We start from the raw sequence: 5,557 nt of genomic DNA, 5'->3' as shown, positions 1-5,557 counted from the left end.
TTGTTTAGCCATCCTATATATAATAGTGTGCATCTGCTAATCCCAAACTCCCAGTCCTTTCCTCCCCCGCTCACCCTCCCGCTTGGCAACCACAAGTCTGTTCTCTATATCTGTAAGTCTGTTTTTGTTTCATTTGTGTCATATTTTAGATTCCACATATAAGTGATATCATATGGTATTTGTCTTTCTCTTTCTGACTTACTTCACTTGGTATGATAATCTCTCGGTCTATCCATGTTGCTGCAAATGGCATTATTTCATTCTTTTTAATGGCTGAGTAGTATTCCATTGTATATATGTACATCTTCTTTATCCATTCCTCTGTCAATGGAAATTTAGGTTGTTTCCATGTCTTGTCTGTTGTAAATAGTGCTGCTATGAACATAGGGGTGCATGTATCTTTTCAAATTACAGTTTTGGGTATATACCCAGGAGTGGGATTGCTGGATCATGTGGCAAATCTATTTTTATTTTTTGAGGAACCTCCATACTGTTTTCCATAGGGGCTGCACCAATTTACATCCCTGCCAACAGTGTAAGAGGGTTCCCTTCTCTCCACACCGTCTTCAGCATTTGTTATTTGTAGACTTTTTAATGATGGCAATTCTGACTGGTGTAAGCTGGTACCTCATTGTAGTTTTGATTTGCATTTCTCTAATAATTAGCAATGATTAGCATCTTTTCATGTGCATACTTGGCCATCTGTGTGTCTTCTTAGGAGAAATGTCTATTTAAGTCTTCTGCCCATTTTTTGATTGGGTTGTTTGTTTTTTTGTTATTGAATTGTAGGAGCTGTTTATATATTTTGGAAATTGAGCCCTTGTTGGCTGCATCATTTGAAAATATTTTCTCCCAGTCCATAGGATGTCTTTTTGTTTTGTTTATGTTTTCTTTGCTGTGCAAAAGCTTGTAAGTTTGATTAGGTCCCATTTGTTATTTTGGCTGACCTAAGAAAACATTGGTATGATTAATGTCAGAGAAAGTATTGCCTATGTTCTCTTCTAGGAGTTTTATTGTGTCTTGTCTTACATTTAAGTCTTTAAGACATTTTGAGTTTACTTTTGTGTATGGTGTGAGGGTGTGTTCTAGCTTCACTGATTTACATGTGGCTGCCCAACTTTCCCAACACCACTTGCTGAAGATGTGCAGTGGTTCTATAGGGGAATCCCACTACAACTATTCAGTAAATACTGCTCTTCCAGGGATACAGGAGATAAGTCCTGATCATCCAGTCCTCTGAGCACTGTCAGAGGGAGTTCTGGACTGTTGGAGGGAGAAACTGAGCCATGTAAAAGAGCTGAACCAACCCAAGGGTAACTCCTTGGGGAGCTAGACTCAGAAGCAGCATACATGCGATCCACCACACTGTCCTCAGAAAGTTTAGATCATATCTCATATCTGAATTAGACTACCAAATTAATCATGGGAAATTGTGTCTCAAAGGCTGAGCAGCTCCCGGATGGACAGCCACCTATGGGGATACCAGCTGGGTTTATATATGGTAGCATGAGCTTACTTAATTGGGAATTAAAGGAAATCTCGCCCTGAAATGGCTAAGATGGAGCTCTGTTTTTTTGGCTTTCAAAAACTGATTTTTACAAGTGCAGTTAAGGCTGGCGGAAGGTAAGTTCCTACCATGTCAGTCAGCCTCCTGGATCCTTGCCTGTATGGTCTACTGGAAATAAGAGTGGTAAGAGTTGTTTACTCTTTTCTAAAATAGGCTATCTGGAGCAAATATTTGTAGGGCTAGCTCCTTGGATCCTTTGAATTGGAAAGACTTCTAAATCGGTAACAAATTTTGGAGAGCTCCAACTTTTTTTTTTTTTTTTTTTTTTGCGGTACACTGGCCTCTCACTGTTGTGGCCTCTCCCGCCGCGGAGCACAGGTTCCGGACGCGCAGGCTCAGCGGCCATGGCTCACGGGCCCAGCCGCTCCGCGGCATGTGGGATCTTCCCAGACCGGGGCACAAACCCGTGTCCCCTGCATCGGCAGGCAGACTCTCAACCACTGCGCCACCAGGGAAGCCCTGTTGTTTGTTTTAATGTGCATTTATTTGTCACTGAGTTTGAACCTTGTCATACCTTTTTTTATTGCAGTATGATTGATGTTTAATATTATATGGGTTTTAGGTGTACAACATAGTGATTCACAATTCTTAAAGGTTATATTCCATTTATAGTTATTATAAAATATTGGTTATATTCCCCATGTTATACAATATATCCTTGTAGCTTATTTATTTTACACATAGTAGTTTGCATTTTATTACATCAAAATTAGTTATCTGGCCATTCACAACTGCAATGCAGTCTGGAAGGTGTGAACTTTCAGCTTTCCAGTCAGCGCTTAATGACAGACAATAAAGGATGCCATTGACAAATTTGGGAAATAGTGATATTTCAGGAGAAGATCTATAGAATATTTAGGACTAAGAATTAATATCTTTGTTAAAACAGGATAAATTCCTATAGGAAGCAAGAAAAAGAAACTATAGAAAAATGGCAAAGATTAAGAGATACCCTAATAGTTAAAAATATACAGAGATGAGATGTTAACCTCACAATAATCAACAAAACACAAATTAAAAGTCTGAGATAGTGTTTACAGAAGAGCAAAATATAAAAAGGAGGATATCAAGTGCTGCTGAGGATGTGGGGAGGTGGAGAGTTTGGCCCTGCTGGGTAGCGCGTAGATGGTATGGTCACTTTGAAAGCAATAAGGTAATAACCTAATGGAATTAAGTAATTACCATATAGACTTTCAACACTAGGGAACCCTCACGATGGTGCACCATGAGGTTTTTATGAAGATGTTTAACACAGCATTATTTGTGGTAGCAAAAAAAAAAACAGGGAATAATCGGGTCGAATTATTGACCTGTACACAGCAGTCACAAGGAATAACCCAAGCAGACATTTAGCCACATGGATAGATCTCTAAAATATAATTTTTGTAGTCCTATACTGTTTATGTAAGTTAAACATACCCAAGCAGTAATATTTGTATTTTAAAGATTCTCACACATACGTATACAAATAAAAATATTGAAGTTGGATTGAAAGTACAAATATTACATACTTTAGGTTGGAAGCATATGGAGGGGGAGAGAAATTGGATTATATGGGATGAAGGGGATAAAACTCTAAAATAAAATAAAGAACAAATGAAGATCATGCGTCATGAGTTGATGGCATGATACATCCCATACTACTCATCTGACATTTCTAAAATAAACCATTTCCTCTTGAGAAACAGGAAGGTTTGACAACCTAAGATCTGGCTTGGTGGGAGCCAGGAGGTGGGTAGATGTGGAGCAATCCCCCACAGCTCACGTCCCTTACTGTTTTTCAGCAGTCAGGTGCATCAATTTACATGGCTCTCTGGCCTCTGCAAGCATCTGTATTAAGGGCTCTGCTCTACAGAGCTTTGTTCCAGATGGGGATCTCAGGAGCAGGCGACCTCGTGGGCATGGACCAGTTTTGTAAGCCTAACAGTGTGAGTTAGTTTATCCTAAAGGCTGTTGCTGTGCTGTTGAGTTCCCTGGGCAGAGAATCCCAAAGACAAGCAGCTGAGAAGATTTTAGAGGCCCTAAAGTCAATATTCACCCTAGGCAGGGTCCCTCAGAAGATCCAGACAGACAGAGAAATAATTGTAAGCAAAGCCCATAAAGAAATTTTTATAAGAGTGTACTGTCTTCTCCCATCATTAATAATTCAGGCAAGAGTCCTGTGAAGAGCACAGACCAGGCGAGCATCTTCTCACCTTTGACTTTTCTATACTTTGGAAATGGTCAGACTTTCAGTCCCTGATTAAAGTTTCCAATTTAGCTTGCTAAAAATGTGCCAGTGAATTCTGAATCCTGTAGGTTTTTGTCAGAAAATAGCAGCTTTTCCATCCATGAACTTCCTTGATTAAAATGCTAAGGATGTTCCATATTCAAGTAGCAGACTACTTGAGACAACCTTTAAAAATTAAGACCCTTTGGTATGAAGTAACAGAAATCAACTCAAAAGCTTAATTAAAAAAAAAAGATATTCTTTGTCAAGAAAAGGGTTTGTAACCTATGGATGAAGTTACAAATTTAACTACTACATTCATAACTGATATGTAACAGGTACAAAAAATTAAGAAAGCTGCAGTAAAATATCCTATTTAGGACAAGGGGAAAGTCAAAGGAAACCCCAACCCCTCTATATGTTGGTCACCTGTACAGAATATATATTTCATCCCCAAGGGCAGTACTAGTAAGAACAGTGAAGTAGATGGACTACATTTCATTGAATTGCTTCTTTGTTAACTGAGACCAAGAGCCAAGGGACATTTTGCCAGAGTGTGTTAATAACATTTTCTATCCTGTATTTGATAATGTAGGAAAAATCAACCAGAAATGGACCTGTGCTTGGTTATGTATAGATATGGACACATTATGGGTTTCTACCATTTTAGAGGAAAAAGTTTTTGTATTTAACTCAGTTTTCTACCACCAGAGTACCTACACTAGAGATTATGTGCATTGCAGTAAACACCCACTGTTGTGACAATCCTGGGGAACACTAGTTAGTTCACATAGGTAGCTGAAGTACTGACTTTGGAAGTCTACCCCTGAGCTACTAAAATCACTTACACAGCTTCTAATATTGGGCAGTTTACTGCCAATGGTGATATGAATGTTATGAAATGCAGACTAGGACCCGGATTTCAGGAATTTTGTACTATGTTTCTCCAAAATGCACGAGGTCTCACTGAGGGTGTCTACTGCTAAATGTGGGGGGGAAAGCAAGATAGGTCTGGAACGTCTTAGCTGATGGGGAAACAATGATAATTTCAGAGATTTCTGGGGTTAGTATTGACAGGGGAAAAGAGGCCAGCCCTACAGAAGTAAACAAGTCAGTTACTACCATAAAGTGAAACAGGTTGAATTTGTACAGAAATTTTGGTTTCATAATACTAAAAAAAAAAACAAGTGACATTAAGTGTGCTCACAACAGACTATGGAAAGACAATTGTATTAAACACATGAATTTCAGTTGAGGAAGAGGTACTGAATGAATGATATTATGAGCATTGCACATAAATTACTACTGAGAAAAGTCCATTTGTATTTCCTTAATAATGAGTATCAGTAATCTCAGCTGTCCAGATTAGGTGTTTGTTCCTCCCCATCTCTCCCTATGGAAGGTTCTGTGGAGTCACAGGCAGGCTGATCTCCTGATGGTAACTCCTCACTCTTGGTGAATGCGTGGTTTCTCTGTATCATAAGACACACAGTTAATAGCTCATCCTATTTATTCATCATTGACAAGTAAGCCTGCTTTTGAGTTAACAAACTCTGAAGCAGTTGCCTTGCTCTGATACACAGCAGCAGAGAGACCAGGGCTACCATAAGAAGGGCTCAGCTCTGGTGGTCAGGCAGGACTGCTGCTTGTGTCACATCTCTCCTTCCTGGTTACTGACCTGAGATTCATCTTTACTCCTTCATCTTTTCCCGGAAGTGGGGATTGTATGTGTGTGTGTATAGGTAACACAGATAAATCATGGTGCATATGCTGCCCATCAC

The sequence above is a fragment of the Delphinus delphis genome, chromosome 14 (genome assembly GCF_949987515.2).
Source record: "Delphinus delphis chromosome 14, mDelDel1.2, whole genome shotgun sequence".
NCBI lineage: Eukaryota > Metazoa > Chordata > Mammalia > Artiodactyla > Delphinidae > Delphinus > Delphinus delphis.
The sequence above is the reverse complement of the archived record's forward strand: the minus strand, read 5'-3'. Positions refer to the sequence as shown.